This window comes from Zingiber officinale, chromosome 1B, assembly GCF_018446385.1.
Source record: "Zingiber officinale cultivar Zhangliang chromosome 1B, Zo_v1.1, whole genome shotgun sequence".
NCBI lineage: Eukaryota > Viridiplantae > Streptophyta > Magnoliopsida > Zingiberales > Zingiberaceae > Zingiber > Zingiber officinale.
This window is the reverse complement of record NC_055986.1, coordinates 62,482,506-62,501,083: the sequence shown is the minus strand read 5'-3', so window position 1 is coordinate 62,501,083 and position 18,578 is coordinate 62,482,506.

Below are 18,578 nucleotides of genomic sequence, written 5' to 3'. Positions count from 1 at the left end.
TAATATAATCACAACTAGTCATAGCATATCAAGCATCACCATGACCGAAACATATACATAGTGCATTGCATAAAACATAGCTAGACATGGCATAACAAACAAGTATCATGGTATATCAAAGCATGGCCGAAACATGTATATCAAAGCATCATACTATGGCCGAAACATGTACATCAAGGCATCATCATATCCATGGCCGAAATCTATATATCAAGCATCAACAAATCCATGGCTGAAACATGTCTATAAGGTATAGCATGAACATAACATAATCATACCTTATCATGGCATATCATAATCAAGAGCATAACATGAAACATAGCATAATCATAAGGTGTATGCAATATGATTTTGGAAAACATGTATCCGAAAAACATGTGTATGTCTCATGATCTTTAAAACCATTTTCTTTTACATATATATACTTGAAAGTAATCTCAACATAAGGGGGATCCCGGTTATGTACCACTTACATATTGCGCGCAACCTTGTAGGTCCAAGGTAGCAAGTCTTGAACCCTATGAGGCAAACATACTAGGCCCTTAGTCCTAGGGGCACTTAGGAGCCCATCCCTAACGAGGTCCTTAGTCCCCGGGGCGCTTATGGAACCCACCATTGGTACAAGCCACTCACATATAAAGTAAAGTACATGTCATACATATCATGTATCATAAAAGCATGCATCACTTAGGCACACATCATATCATAAAAGTATGCATCACTTAGGCATACATCATGTCATAAAAGTATGCATCACTTAGGCATACATCACATCATAAAAGTATGCATCACTTAGGCATACATCACTTCATAAAAGTATGCATCACTTAGGCATACATCACTTCATAAAAGTATGCATCACTTAGGCATACATTACAGCATCAAATCATGCATTTTTAACCACATATCATAACATAAAGCATGCATTCTTTTAAACACTTAGCATATCATCAAAGCATGCATATATTAACCACATATCACATTCTAAAGCATGCACATTTTTAAGCACTTAACATATCATCAAAGCATGCATATATTAACCACATATCACATTTTAAAGCATGCACATTTTTAAGCACTTAACATATCATCAAGCATGCATATATTAACCACATATCACATTTTAAAGCATGCACATTTTTAAGCACTTAACATATCATCAAGCATGCATATATTAACCACATATCACATTTTAAAGCATGCACATTTTTAAGCACTTAACATATCATCAAGGCATGCATTTTTAACCACATATCATATCATAAAACATGCATGTCTCTAAGCACGTATCATATCATAAAAGCATGCATATTTCTTAAGCACATATCATATCATGAAAGCATGCATATCTCATATCATAAGTCATAAATCACAAGCATACATATTAAGCATAAAGGTGTATCTTGTGAATATCCTATCATAGGAAACCTGGTATCATATTTATCTTGGTTGTAAGCTTCCTAAACCCTTGTGGCCGAAACCCTTTAGAGCTCAATTTAGGTTAAACACAACATCCAAGCATGTGGCACCTAAATTATCATCATAACATTTTTCATAGGAAGCATTATAACCATGATTAACTTAATTTCTAAGTTCCTCAAGTCCCTAATTTCATATGGCCGAAACCTTAAGGTGTGAAACAAGGTTCCATATGACATAAAAGCATGGACAACTTTAAATCATATTTATAACATTTTTACCAAGGAACAAGGTAAACACATTTGAATTAGTTCCTATGTTCTTTAAACCCTTAACATATGTCATGGCTGAAATTTAACAAGTTCTCATTAGAGCTACAAACAAGAATACAATCATGTGAACTTGAACTAACATTATGTATAAATTCATACAAGGCATCATACAATAGTTATGGCCGAAACATACCCTAGCATCATTTTAGGTCATAAAACAACATATAGCAATTGAACCTTGGCTTTCTACTTATCATATTTCATGTAGAGTGACATGAGCATATTTAATTTAAGTCCTAGGGTTTATAGGGCATCTATTCCTTCATGACCAAAACATTCAAGGGTTCATTTAGGTCATGGAAAAATCATACAAGCATGTGAAACAATCAACACATTATCCTATTTTCATAAGAAGTACTTTTAACACATTTGGTTTCATTTCTAAGGCCTCTAGGTCTTTTTAACCCTACTTGGCCAAAACTCACAGAATATAAACTTGTTTCAAATAGCCTAAAAACATGAGAATTTATACAAGTTTCATAGCATGTATAAGGACAAGCATAATGAGTATACATATGAATTGTGTCTTAGGCTTTCTAGGTTTCTTTTTTCTCTTTTTCTTTTATTTTCTTCCCATGGCCGAAACCTACCATTCTTTAGCTAGGTTCTTAAGTGGCCTAAAGCATGAAAAACCTAAGTAAATTTCATGGAAAAAGTTACTAAAAAAAATATATACAAATTGGTTCATGAATAAGCTAGGACCCCTTGTGGTCATACATGTTATATGTCATGCAACTAATTTTTCTACACCCTAATTAAGCATGAGGGCATTAAACAACTTTCATATCTAAATAGTACAGAGGTCTTGAGCATATTAAAATTTTGTTTAAGCTTTTCTAAGCTATCCATCTCATCATGGCCGAAAAACCCTAAGAAGGAGTTCATGAAATTCTAGCAATATTCAAGCATACCAATCCTTTAAGATCTTTGTAATCTATCACATGAGCATGGTTATTTAAATTTAAAGGTCTTCCTAACCCTAAACCATTTCTTGGCCGAAACATATAAGAGGTTTCCTTTTAGTTTCAAATATCTTTTAAGCAAGAAAACTAATACAAGATCCTTAATATTTCATAGGGAGAATCTTGTACTAATTTGGTAGAACAATAATTTCCCTAGCCTCCTTAAAATATTTTTGGCCGAAATTCTAGGGTTAAGTACCCCACTGATCAAGTATCATATAGGTATAAAAACATGAAGAAAAACCCTTCTACATAGCATAGAAAATCTATCATGAAATGAAGACTAGTTTTAAACATCACTAGATTTTGAAAGCTCTTCTTGGCCGAATTTTCTTAAACTTGTTTCTAGGTTTTAAAATCCTCATAAAATCCAAAAAGCACATAAAAGCCTTGTACCACAGGTGAGGGGAAGCTTACATCCTTTTTCGCTTGTGGATCTAAGGTATGAAGAAGAAGAAGTAGCCTCTTCTTCTAGTTCCTTTCCCTTGATTCCTTTGCTAAGTCCTCCTTGTATCTTAGGCTTTCTTAGGGAAAAATTTGGCTTTGGGGCTGAAGATGGAGGAGAGGGGACTGTGGTGTTCTCGGTGAGGGAGAGGATGAATGAGAGAAAATGAGAGAAAAATAGTTTTCTCTTTTCTTGCTCCCTTTTATGTTAAGGGGGAAGAGGTAGCAAACATAGTTTTTGCTTTCCTTCTCCCTTAGCCCTTTTTTTTTCTATTTTATTTTTATTTTTATTTGTTTATTTATCCTCATCATTCATGGTGAAATAAGGGAGAATGAATCCCCTTAATTAACCTCTTTTATTTTCGGCAAAATCAAAGAGGAAGAGGGAGAGGAAGGGAGGAAGGCAAATTGCCTTTCTCTTGCTCTTTACTTGTTTCGTTTTGGCTAGCTTTTACTCTTACCTTTATCATGAGTTTCCCTCCTTTTCTATCAACATATTATTTCTATCCCAACTGGTTATTACCCATTAATTCTATGAAATATAATATAAGAGGTTCAAGGTTCAATCCTTGACCTTCACTTCTTTTTATTTCATTTTATTTCTTTTTGCTTCAACTCACTTCCTATTATTTTTCTAAGGCAAAATCCCACATTCATATATTTATCTTACAAGCTTAGTGGGTATTACACAGGAAACCCGACAACTATATAAATCACCGTCTACATGGGCACTGCTGCAATAGTAGCAGCAGTTACAGTGGGAGATGTTTATCCTCTAATAGAAATAAAATATGGATTTTAAGAAATTGTCTTTATGTACTAAGTTTAGAAAGAATTTGATTTTAGTTTCTAAACTATTCTGTCTATTTTGGTAACAAAGTTGTTATCAAGAAAATAGGAAAGTTATCTGTTTTGGTACGTTGGTTGGCAATTTAAAATCCAATAACTCCCACGATGCAATAAATGGAAATTAATAACACATCTTCTAACTTTAAGAGAAAGCAACCTTCGGAAATAAACCAATCATATTTTTGGCATCTAAGGCTATGTTATATTAACTTGAGTAGGAATCAAAGAATAATAACCAATGAACTCTTGGGTTCATTGGTAGTGGAAATCTTTTTCAACCTGTGAATCTTACTTGGAAGGAAAAATAACCAAGAAGCTTTTATGTCTAAGGGGTATGGAGCCAAAGATATGTTGGAATTGGTTTATTCTGATTTGTGTGGATCTATGACTATTCAGGAAAGAGGTAGTTTTGAATATTTCATCAATTTTATAGACAACTATTCAAAATACGGGTACATTTACTTGATGTGCTGTAAGTCTAAGTGCTTTGATAAGTTCAAAGAGTATTAGGATGATGTGGAGTAATGTCAAGGTAAAAGTATCAAGTCACTACGTTGAGATCGTAGTGGCAAGTATCTCTTGGGAGAGTTTAGGAGTCACTTATCAAAAGATGGGATTCAATCCCAACTAACTGCACCTGGTACACCCCAACAGAATGGTGTAGTAGAACGAAGGTATAGGACTCTTATGGAAATAGTTAGATCAATGATAAGTTATTCAGAATTACCAAAATTCGTTTTGAGGATATATACTGGAAACGGAAGTGAACATAGTACCTTCTAAGTCATAACTCTCTACTCCCATGGAATTAAAGAATGGATGTAAGCCTAGTCTGAAGCATATTCAGGTGGTCTAGCACATGAGAGACATTGATTAGTTGGACATGAGTCACTTGTTTGCAAGTTATCCTAGAGAAACGAAAAGAGGTTTATAGTCCTTAAAATCGGAAGGTCATTGTTGGCACCAATGCCCGATTTTAGAAAAGGACTATACTATGAACCACAAGCCCATGAGTAAAAAAAAAATTGTTCTTAAGGAAATTAAAGGACACGTCTAATCTAGTACCAACTGTACAAGATGAAATATCACAAGAAACTGCAACACGTATCACAAATGATACACAATTGCAGAAAGTGCCTCGTCATAGTGGGAGGGTTGTTAGGCAACCTAAAAGATTTATGTTTTGGGAGAGTCTTTGGACTTGATCCCTGGTGGGCATGAACCTGATCTCCGGACATATGATGAAGCACTCCAAGATAAAAATGCAACATCTTTGCAAAGAGCAATAAATACAGTATTAGAATATATATATTCTAATAGAGTCTGGGAGCTTATAAAATCACCAAATAGTGTAAAATCCATTGGGTGAAAGTAAGTCTACAATAGGAAAAGAGGGATAGACAGGAAGGTAGAAACTTTCAAAGCAAGGCTTGTTGAAAAATGAAACTTTTCACCGGTAGCCATGCTTAAGTCTATCTGGATTCTTTTAGCTATGAGATTTAGCAAGTGGATGTCAAGACAGCTTTCCTTAGTGGAAGTCTTGAAGAAAACATCCATATTTAGCAACCAGAAGGGTTTATTGCAAAGAGCAGAGAGCATCTTGTGTGTAGGCTCAATCAGTCTATGGACTGAAGTAAAGCTTCAAGGTCTTGGAACATCCGGTTTAATAAAGTAATCCAGACCTATGGATTTATTTAATAACCGAATAAGTCTTGTGTATACAAAAAGTGTGATGGAAACGTGGTGGTATTTCTTGTACTATACGTAGATAACATTTTTGGTAGTTGGAAACAATATCAAAGTGTTGTCAGAAGTAAGGGTATGGTTGTCCAAACATTTCGATATGAAGGACTTGGGAGAATGCATATATTCTTGGGATCAAAGTAATAAGAGATCGCAAGAAAAGAATATTTTACTTATCCCAAGCTTCATATATCGAAACAATTCTTGCTCATTTTAAGCATGCAAAACTCCATGAAAGGTTTCTTACCTTTTCAGCATGGAGTAGCTTTATCTAAAGAGATGTCTCCAAAGACATCAAAGGAGATAGAGGAAATGAAGGAAGTTCCTTATGCTTCGGTAGTCGGAAGCCTAATATATGCTATACACGAGATCAGAAATCTGTTTTGCCAAGGGCATAGTTAGCAGATATCAAAGTAACCCTGGACAAGGACATTGGACTGCGGTAAAGCATATATTGAAGTACCTTAGAGGCACTTGAGATTATATGCTAGCTTACAAGGCAGTTAATTTGGTCCCTGGCTTGCACGGATTTTGACTTCCAATCAGAAAGGGACAATAGTAAGTCGACCTCGGGGTTTTGTGTTTTCTTTAGGAGGTGAAGTCATAACTATGGAAGAGTGATAAGCAAAGGTGTTTTTTCAGACTCCGCCATAGAAGCTGAGTAAGTGGCAGCCCCTGAGGCAGTCATAGAAGCTGTATGGATCGGATACTTCATGATGGACTTAGACATGTTTTTTGGTTTGCCCAAAAATTATTACAATTTATTGTAATAATAATTGTGCAGTAGCAAACTCGAAGAAACCATAAGTTCATAAGGCAAGTAAACATAATAGAGCGCAAGTACCACCCAATACGAGACATTATATAAACGAGGAGAAGTTGTTGCCGCCTATATTGCATCAAGCGATAACCTGTAGATCTTTTCACTAAGGTCCTTAAGGCAAGAGCTTTTGATGGACATGTTGAATGGATGAGAATCAGATGTATGGCAGCATAGTCTTTAGTATAAGTGGGAAATTGTTGGAGTGTATACTAAAAGCCTAGATTTTGTATAAACATTTATAAGAATCACATTGGTCAAGTGTCTACATTTATATATACCAAATGTAGATGTTCAATTAATTTATATTGTAGATAACATAGTGTGTGGTGTCACACACAGAAGATCATGTTATCGGTTCTTTATAAATTATAAACAGTATCTCACGACAAAGATGGAAAGGAACAAACCATTGGAAGGTCGTAGTGTAATTAGGTATTAGTTTATCTTAACTATATAATTACACTAGTACACTTAGAGTATATTGAGTAGGACCATTAGAGGTCGTTTCTTTTTATACTAACTTTATAAAAGAACAAAGACCTCAGTTATTATGGAAGTGTGTGCTCTTAATTCTAATATAATAACAAGCACATATATTTGATATTTATTTCTTTAATTTATCAATGGGTGAGATTTAGTTCGATAAAGCAATAAGCCCGATAATTTGGGAAATGATATCACTTATAGTGTGTGTTGTTAATTATAGAAGGAAACTGTGTCCTAGTGATCTAGGTTAATAATGTCCCTAAGAGGAGCTCATAAGGATTGTCATGTTAAACCCTGCAGGTGGACTTAGTCCGACATGACAATAAGGTTGAGTGGTACTACTCTTGGAACTAAGATATTAATTAAGTGAGTTGTCAGTAACTTATTTAATTAGTGGACATTCGACATCTTAAACACAGGGAGATTAACACATTCATAATAAGAAGGAGCCCAAAATGTAATTTGGGATTAGTGCGGTAGTTCAATAATAATTCTTTAGTAGTATGAATTATTATTGATGAAGTTAAGTTGTGTGTTCAGGGTGAACACGGGAAGCTTAATTTCATCGAGAGACCAAAACCAATTCCTCCTCTCGGTCCCTATCGTAGCCTCTTGTATATAGAGAATTATACCCACCTATACTCACCTTTCTACCCACCTTAAGGTGGCCGGCCAAGCTAGCTTGGAGCCCAAGCTAGGGCCGGCCAAAGCAATGGTGAAGTTAAATTTAGGTGGCCGGCCACTAGAAAATAAAAGAGGATTTTTATTAAAATTATTTCTTATGTGGATATCATGGTTTTAAAAGAGAGTTTGAAATTTAAATCTTTCCTTTTATAGCTTTCTACAAAAGATTAAGAAAAGATTTCAAATCTTTCCTTATTTGTAGATTGAAAGGTGGATTTTAATTTTAAGAAAACTTTGCTTTTTTAACCATGTTCATGATTTAAAAGAGAGTTTAAAAATTAAATATTTCTTTTATAAGTTTCTACAAAAGATTAAGAAAAGATTTGATATCTTTCCTTATTTGTAGATTGAAAGGAGATTTTAATTTTTAGAGATAACTTTCCTTTTTGAAAATTATCCACATGTTTAAAAGAAAGATTTTAATTTATAAAAATTCCTTTTTATAATCCACCATGAAGGGAAAAATTATTGGAGATATTTTTTATAAATTTTTGGAAACAAATTAGGAAGTTTTAATTCTTGTGTTAATTAAAACTCTCCTTGTTTTGGGGATTAAAGTGGTCGGCCATTACAATTGTGAAAAGGATTTTAATTTTAATTAATTAAATTTTCCTTTTCATGACAAAGTAATAAGGAAGTTTTTATTCAAATTTTTCTTATTTGCCAAGACCAAGGATTATAAAAGAGGGGGTAGAGGTGCCTTCATGGGTGCTAACTCTATTCTTTTCTTCCTCTCTTTTTCTCCTTGGTGTGGCCGGCCCTAGAGGTTTTCCCTCTCCTCTTCTCTTCTTCTTTAGTGGCCGGTTTTATCCTCTCTTGGAGCTCTTGATGGTGGCCGGTTCTAGCTAGGAGTAGAAGGAGAGAAAGGAGGCTTTGTTTCTTACATCCCTTGGAGCTTGGTGGTGGTGGCCGGACCTCTACTTCTCTTGGAGAATTGTGGTGGCCGAATCTTGCTTGGAGAAGAAGGTGGCTTAGGTGGATTCTCATCTCGGTAGATCGTTGCCCACACAAGGTCCGTGATAAGAAGAGGAATATGGTACAAGATCAAGAGGTTATTTGCTTACAAAGAAAGGTATAACTAGTAATTGTTTTCCGCATCATACTAGTTTTCTTTGTATAGTTATTTTTGGAAATACCAAACACAAGAGGCATATGATTCTAGAGTTTTTTTCGGATTTGTTACGAATTTGTGTTTCTTTTGTTTTATTTTTCGAATTTGTGATTCGATTGTTCTTTTTGGTTAAACCTAGAGTTATTTAAGAAAATTAAATATTAGCTTCCCTTAAAAGACTTTGTTTAGGTGGTGGTGGTTGCTCCCATATCCAAGAAGGCCATGTGCCTCACCATGCAGTCCTGGAAGCTAGTTTTAGAAATTAATATTTATGGAATTAATAATATAGATGGATTGAATCAATAGTGTTAAGGTCCGCTTGCGATTCAAATCTAAACCATTCAGAACAGATAAGTTAAATTTGGAATCAATGATGTTAAGTTCCGTCTGTGATTCCTAATTTAACTTCTAAAGAGCACAATAGGTTATTTAAGGAAAAGTTCGACACTTGTACAAAATTCTTGTACAGTGTAACCGGTATGATTTTCCTAGGACTAACCAACAGGCACCTAGGGCTCGAGTCGACGCTACTTGGCGCGAGGAAATGCACGAATCAGAGGGGAAGGTGGCGTCAGGCTTCCTTGTCCACGACTTTGTACGCGAGGAAGAAGAAACCGCTCGATTGCGGTTAGGGCAGATCGGGTGCGAGGGGGAGAAGGCACGTGGAACGGCGTTAGGGAAGAAACGAAGGAAAAGAGAAAATAAAAGAAAAGGAAATAAAAATAGAAAAAAAAGAATTCCTCGTTTGAACGGGGTAACCTAAATAGGCTTTTCCGGGCTCCATTTTATCCCCGTAAACTTGTTTATACGAACTCCGAAAAATTCCCGAAAAATTTTCAAAAATTCCGAAAAATTCCCTTATTATTATCTACCCTTTTTTTCCGATATTTTACATTAATAGCCGATGGACTCTTGGGTTCATTAGTGTTGGAACACTTTCCAACTTGCGAATCTTGCTTGGAAAGAAATATGACCAAGAGACCTTTTAAGACCAAGGAGTATAGAGCAAAAGATGTGTTGGAATTGGTTCATTATGATTTGTGTGGACCTATGACTATCCAGGCGAGAGGTGGTTTCAAATATTTCATCTATTTTCTAGACGACTATTCGAGATATGGGTATATTTACTTGTTGCGCCGTAAGTCTGAGTGCTTTGATAAGTTCAAAGAGTATAAGGCTGATGTGGAGAAACATCACAGTAAAAATATCAAGACACTACAGTCTGATCGTGGTGGTGAATACCTCTCATGATGAGTTAGATCACGTGGTGGTATTTATTGTACTATACGTAGATGACATTTTGTGATGGAAACAATCCAAATTTAACTTTAGTAGAGTACATGGGTAGCTAGGTTAGTTCTATGCTTGTACAAATTTTTGTACTGGAGAACTAGGACGGTATTCTGAGTAGCAACCAACAATTGGTATCAGAGCTAGGTTTTAACCTCTGTGTGTTTGGTTTTAGTTTAATTATGCACATTTCATACATATTTTATGCAGGATAATAGTAGAATGTGCAAATAGATTAACTCTGTTGTTGCAGACTCCAACTATTATGGCCTATTGTGATTGTGTGTGATTGGACCCTCCGACATGTCGAGGGCATTTTATGTGTGTGTGCATAATTATATTTATTAAATACAGCAGGAGCTGTATTAGTTTTAGTATTTTACTTTTTGTTCGATCTAGATTACATGTACATTCCTTCGTGGAATATAGGATCGATAAATGTTAAATTCTATTTTTGTCGCGGATCTTATCCTTGCGAGGCATGGTACTATTTGAGGACCAGAGGCGCAGCGGAATAAGAAGCAAGATAGATGCGACGACTAGACCCGATTGCGGTGGCTAAAGATGGCAACTATTAGGGTTGACAGTACACAGGGGACAGTGATGGAAGAGACCATAATAGTTGGAAAATTATTTTTCCATATTTATTGCTTTTATTTACTGTGATGTGTGTGTGTGCATGTTAAAATCCTCATCTTAAATAACTAAGTGGGAGAGGGATTTATAAATAAATTCCACAGTCTACATTACTTGTTTGTAAGTGATCCAAACAAACTTGCGTGTTGGCTCTGAGTGCCTCTCTCCACATCGGATGAGTTTGTTTGTGGATCACTAGATCAAACTTCCTTTATGGATGATTATAAGAAATTATTTAGGAGCGTGTGATCTTCTTCAACTAAAGGGGCACAATCCTATTTAATGGACTAAGTATCAAGTAATGGTATACACTTAGGCGCATTTAATAGTATCCTCCCCATCGGAGTCACCGCTATTATTTGTGTGACCAAAGGAATACCAAGTATTAATTTTATTTGTCATAAAGTTAGGATGACAAGAATAAATTAATGGGTAAAACCTCCTCTTACAAATGTTTGAATTTGTATATGTCCAAACTAACGTGGCAAACAAAATTCACGGTGTTTTGAGGTGTTGGCAAATTTAAATAATATTATTTGAGGACTCAATATTATTCTAAATTCTAAAGTATTGACCAAAACCTATTTTGTGATTCTTAGGATGACTTTCGACCCACTGCTATTATACTGAAAGAGAACAATCTTACTGGTTCCAATTACATAGATTGGGAAAGAAACTTGGACATTGTCCTAACTACAGAAGGCTATAAGTTTGTACTGTTAGAGGTCTGCCCTAATGAGCCTAATAGTGATTCTAGTGAAGAGGAGATTGAGTATCATAAGAAATGGGTCAAGGCAGATGAGATGGCGCGGTGTTATATTTTGGCTTCCATGTCAAATGTGCTGCAACATCAGCATCAGGATATGCCTACTGCCTATAACATGATGTACAATTTCAGGGAACTCTTCGGACACCAAAATCGGGCCGCTAAGCAAGAAGCTATGAGAAACTTAATGATAGCCACCATGTCAAAGGGGACACCCGTAAGGGATCATATCCTCAAAATGATGGCTTACTTGAACGAGATACAAATCCTTGGAGCTAAAATCGATGGGGAAACCTAGGTCAATATTATTCTCCAATCGCTACCCAAAAGTTTTGAGCAGTTTCGCCTGAACTACAATATGAATAAAATGATTTATTCATTGGCAAAACTACTGACAGAACTTCAGGCAGCAGAAGCTCTATTTCGTCATAATTCTCAAATTTACTTTGCTGAAAATGTTTCTACTTCTAAGTCGAAAGGTAAGAAGAAGAATAAGAAACAAGCTGGTTTGGCAAAAAAAGTGAATCGATCTCTAGGTACTGGACTTAAAGTAGGAGAAAAGAAGCCGAAGGGCAAGTGCTTTATTTGCAAGTAGTCTGGACATTGGAAGGCGGGCTGCCCTCGTAAGAAAGAGAACAATAAAAGTATATCTTATTCTCTAGTAGTTGAAACATGTTTAGCAATGTTATCTACCAGTACCTGGTGTGTAGATATAGGAGCCACTGATCATGTCTGTAATTCATTGTAGGGGTTCCAGGAAACCCGTTGACTATATGAAGGAGAGAGATAACTGTCTACATGGGCAATGCTACGAAAGTGACGGTTGATGCAGTGGGAGATGTTACTTATCATTTGATAGGAATAGAACCTTGATTTTGAGAAATTGTCTTTATGTACCAAGTTTTATAAAGAATTTAATTTCAGTTTCTAAATAATTTTTGGATGGATATACTGTTTCTTTTGATACAAAGTGGTTGTCAAGAAAAATAGGGTAATTATCTATTCTGGTACATTAGTTGACAATTTGTATACTCTAAATTTGATAACTCCCACAAAGTAACAAATGAAAATTAATAACACATCCTCAAATTTTAATAAGAGAAAGGAACCTTCAAAAATGAACCAAACATATCTTTGGCATCTAAGACTTGGAAATATTAACTTGAGTAGGATTCAAAGGCTAATAACCGATGGACTCTCGGGTTTATTAGTGTTGGAAAACTTTCCAACTTGCAAATTTTACTTGGAAGGAAAAATGACCAAGAGACCTTTTAAGGCCAAGGGGTATAGAGCAAAAGATGTGATGGAATTGATTCATTCTGATTTGTGTGGACCTATGACTATCCAGGCGAGAGGTGGTTTCGAATATTTCATCTCTTTTATAGACGACTATTCGAGATATGAGTATATTTACTTATTGCGTCGTAAGTCTGAGTGCTTTGATAAGTTCAAAGAGTATAAGGCTGATGTGGAGAAACATCACGATAAAAGTATCAAGACACTACAGTCTGATCGTGGTGGTGAGTACCTCTCACGAGAGTTTAGGAATTACTTATCAAAGGTTGGGATTCAGTCCCAATTGTCTGCACCTAGTACACCCAACAGAATGGTGTGACAAAATGAAGGTATAGGACTCTTATGGAAATGGTTAAATCGATGATGAGTTATTTAGAATTACCAAATTCATTCTGGGGATATGATTTAGAAATGATAATGTACATTCCGAACCTGGTACCTTCTAAATCAGTACCTTCTACTCCCATGGAATTGTGGAATGGGTGTAAGCCTAGTCTGAGTCATATTGGGATATGGGTAGTCCAACACATGTTCTGAAGGAAGATACTAATAAGTTAGAATCTCATACAGAAGTTCGCCTATTTATAGGTTATCCCAAAGGAACGAAAGGAGGTTTGTTTTATAGTCCTAAAGATCAGAAGGTCATTGTTAGCACAAATGCCCAATTTTTAGAAGAGGACTATATAATAAACCATAAACCCATGAGTGAAATTGTTCTAGAAGAAATGAGAGAGGACACATCTACTTTAGTACCAACAGTGCAAGATGAAATATCACAATAAAACTGCAACACGTATCACAAATGATACACAACTACAAACAGTGCCTCATCGTAGTGGGAGGGTTATGAGGCAACTTGAAAGATTCATGTTTTTAGGAGAGTCTTCAGACTTGATCCCAGGTAAATATGAACCTGATCCCCGAACATATGACGAAGCACTCCAAGATAAAGATGCAGCATCTTGGCAAAGAGCAACGAATACAGAAATAGAATCTATGTATTATAACAAAGTCTGGGAGCTAGTAGAACCATCAAATAGTGTAAAAGCTATTGGATGTAAATGGATCTACAAAGCAAGGCTTGTTGCGAAGGTACTCAGAAAGAGGGAATCGATTATGAGGAAACCTTTTGGCCAGTAACTATGCTTAAGTCTATCAAGATATTCTTATCTATTGCTGCTCATATGGATTATGAGGTTTGACAAATGGATGTCAAGACAGCTTTCCTTAACGGAAGTCTTGAAAAAACATACATATGAAGCAACCAGAAGGGTTTATTGCAAAGGGCAAAGAGCATCTAGTATGCAAGCTCAATCGGTCTATTTATGGACCGAAGCAAGCTTCAAGGTCTTAGAACATCCGGTTTAATGAAGTAATCCAGTCGTATGGATTTATTCAGTGTCCGAATGAGTCTTGTGTATACAAGAAGTGTGATGCAAACGTGGTGGTATTTATTGTACTATACGTAGATGACATTTTGTTAGTTGGAAACAATATCAAAGTGTTGTCGAAAGTAAGGGTGTGGTTGTCCAAGCAATTCTATATGAAGGAGTTGGGAGAATGTGCACATATTCTTAGGATCAAAGTAATAAGGGATCGCAAGAAAAGAATGTTGTGCTTATCCCAAGCTTCATATATCGATTCGATCCTAACTCGTTTTAGCATGCAAGACTGCAAGAAAGGTTTTCTACCTTTTAGGAATGGAGTATCTTTATCTAAAGAGATGTCTCTGAACACATCAAAAGAGATAGAAGAAATGAAGGCAGTTCCTTATGCTTCAGCTGTAGGAAGCCTAATGAATGCTATGTTATGCACGAGACCGAATATCTGTTTTGCCGTGGGCATGTATAGCAGATATCAAAGTAATCCAGGACATGGACATTGGACAGCCGTAAAGCATATATTAAAGTACCTGAGAAGGACTAGAGATAATATGCTGGTTTACCAAGCAGATGATTTGCTCCCTGTGGGTTACACAGATTCTGATTTCCAATCAGATAGGAACAATAGAGTGTCGACCTTAGGGTTTTGTGTTTACTGTAGGAGGTGGAGCCATAGCATGGAGGAGTATTAAACAGAAATATGTTTCAGACTTGACCATGAAAACTGAGTATGTGGCAGCCTCTGTCGCAACCATAGAAGTTGTATGGCTCAGAAACTTCATGATGGACTTAGATGTGATTCTTGGTTTGCCCGAAATTATTACAGTTTATTGTGATAATAGTGGTGCAGTAGCAAACTCGAAACAACCACAAGCCCATAAGGCAAGTAAACACATTGAGCGCAAGTACCACCTAATACAAACAAGGAGAAGTTGTTGTCGCCTAGATTGCATCAGAAGATGACCTGGAAGATCTTTTCACTAAGGCCCTTAGGAAAGAGCTTTTGATGGGCATTTTGAAGGGATGAGAATCAAATATATGGCAGTATATATGGCAACATAGTCTTTTAGTATAAGTGGGAGATTTTTAGAGTGTATACTAAAAGTCTAGCTTTTTGTATAAACAATATTTTTGAAATAAGAATCACATTGGTCAAATGTCTACATTTATGCTAAGTGTAGTTGTTCATTTAATTTATATTGTAGATAACATGGTGTTAGGAGACACACAGTAGTTCATGTTATCAGATCCTTATAAATTATAAACAGTTGCTCACAACCAAGATGGAATGAGACAAACCATTGGAGTGGTTGTAGTATAATTAGGTATTAGTTTATCTTGACTAATAAATTACACTAATACACTATGAGTGTATTGAGCAGGACCATTTGAGGTAGTTTCTTTTTATACTAACTATATTAAAGAACAAAACCTATGTTATTATGGAAGTGCGTACTCTTAATCATGATATAATAACAAGCAAGTATATTTAATATTTAGTTCTTTAATTTATCAAAGTGTGTGATTTAGCTCATTAAATCAATAGGTCCGATAAGTTGGGAAATGATATTATTTATATGGTGTGTTGTTGATTATAGAGTGAAACTGTATCCTAGTAATCTAGGTTGATGATGTCCCCTTGAGGAGCTCATAAGGATTATCATGTAAACCCTGTAGGTGGATTTAGTCCGACATGGTAATAAGGTTGAGTGATACTACTCTTGGAACTAGATATTAATTAAGTGAGTTGTTAATAACTCATTTAATTAGTGGACATTCAATATCTTAAACACAGGGAGACTAACGTACTCATAATAAGAAGGAGCCCATATTGTAATATGAGATTGCTGCGGTAGTGCAATAATAACTCTTTAGTGGAATGAGATATTATTGATGAACTTGAGTTGGGTGTTCGGGGCGAACACGGGAAGCTCAAGCTCATCGGGAGACCAAAACCAATTCCTCCTCTTAGTCCCTATTGTAGCCTCTTATTTATAAACTCTTATATCCACCAAAAACCCAACTTCTTACCCACCTCTTGGTGGCCGGCCAAAGCCTAGCTTGGAGCCCAAGCTAGGGCCGGCTAAACCAAACCAAGATGGGAGGCAAGTTGTGGCCGACCCTTGCTTGGAGCCCAAGCAAGGGTGGCCGGCTACATTAAGGTTAAAAGGAGTTTTAAATTTTGAACTCTTTCCTATTGCTGGAGCCATGGTTTTAAAAGAAAGTTTTAAAATTTTAAATCTTTTTACAAAGGATTAAGAGAAAGATTTGATATCATTCCTTATTTGTAGTTAAGAGAAAGATTTTAATTTTTGATAAAACTTTTCTTTTTTGTAACCATCCACATGTTTTAAAAGAGAGATTTTAATTTTCCTTTTATACCCAACAAGGGATTTAAAAGAGAAATTTTTATTTAAAATTTTTCTTTATGGAAACAAATAAGGAAGTTTTAATTTTATGTTTAAAACTTTCCTTGTTTGGAGCAATAGGGGTGGCCGGCCATGACAAGAAAAAGGAAGTTTTAATTTTTGTTTTAAAACTTTCCTTTTTAGTCATTGGCAAGGAATATAAAGAAGTTTTAATTATGTTTAAAACTTTCCTTATTTGCCAAGACCAAGGAATATAAAAGAGAAGGAGGGGGTGCCTCACCTAATAACACATCTTCTAATCCTCCTCTCTTTTTCCTTGTGGCCGACACTTCCTCTTCCCCTTTTCTTCTTCTTTGGTGGCCGGCGGCATCAACCCTTGTGGAGATATTGGTGGCCGACTTATGCTTGAAGGAGGAGTAGAGAAAGGAGGCATTGCTTCCTAGCATCCCTTGGAGATTGGTTGGTGGTCGGAACTCATCATCCTTGAAGGTTGTTGGTGGCCGAAACTTGGAAGCAAGAAGAGAAGGCTTGGGTGGATTTCATCTTGGTAGATCGTCGCCCACACGATGTTGAAGAGAAGGAGAGGAATACAATAGAATATCAGGAGGTCTATAAGCTACATAAGGTATAACTAGTTATTCGTTTCCGCATCATAACTAATTCATCTTTTGTATAGATCTTGAAAAATCAAACACAAGAGGTTATCAATTTTAGTTATCAATTTTGTTATCGATTTTCATTTTGATTTCATGTTTCGATATTGTGCTTCTATTGAGGTCTCTATAGTTAAACCTAGTTTATTGTAAGAAGTTAAATATCCGATTTCTTTGTGAGGCTTTGTCTAGGAAGTGGTGGATGATCCCATACCCAAGAAGGCCTAGTGTCTCGCCATGTTTAACCTAGAAGCTGATCTTTGAAATAGATATTTGATAACATTTGTAATATGGTTTAACTTAGGAAGATCTCATCGGTTGAACTTGGAGTAAGAATGTTAAGTTTCGTTCCCAATCCATGTTTAACTTCTAAAGGAGAAATTTGGATTAATAATAATAAGCATCGTTTGCAATCCAAATTTAACTTTAGTATAGTACATGGGTAGCTAGGATAGTTCTATGCTTGTACAAATTTTTGTATTGGGGAACTAGGACGGTATTCCGAGTAGGAACCAACAATAGAAGACCGGTCGGATTCGCTCACACAAGTCAAAGTATATGCTTAAATACTGTTAATGTTCACACTCATAATTGATCTTAGAGAAGGTTTAGAGTCTTCGGTTCCCTTTAAGGAAGTCAGGCCGATCACTCCTTAGGGTCCCCGATCAACTGTTATGAAGGTTGAAAGTCTCTGGTTCCCCCTAAAGAAGCCAGGACGGTCAATCCTTTGGGTTACCCCTAAGGAAGCTAGGCCAAACACACCTTAGACTCCTCGATCGACTGTTATGAAGATTTAAAGTCTCCGGTTCCCCTTAAGGAAGCCAGGCTGGTCACTCCTTAGGGTCCTCGATCGACTATTATAAGGGTTTAAAGTCTCCAATTCCCCCTAAGGAAGCCAAGTCGGTCACTCCTTAGGGTCCCCGATCGACTGTTATGAAGGTTTCAAGTCTCAGTTCCTCCTATGGAAGCCAGGCCGGTCACTCCTTAGGGTCCCCGATTGACTGTTATGAGGATTTAATGTCTCCGGTTCCCCCTAAGGAAGCCAGGCCGGTCACTCCTTAGGGTCCCCGATCGACTGTTATGAAGGTTTAAAGTCTCTGGTTCCCCCTAAGGAAGTTAGGCTGGTCACTCATTAGGGTCCCTGATTAACTGTTATGAGGGTTTAAAGTCTATGGTTCCCCCTAAGGTGTTAGCTAGAGCCCTAGAGCCAATCATTTGATGATTGTATTATGGACTTGTTGTATCATATTCTATATAAATAAAGGCATTTGGTTTTTGGTTATTATACTTACTTGTATTGGTGCTAAATAAACTAAGTGTAATAACGTCCTTG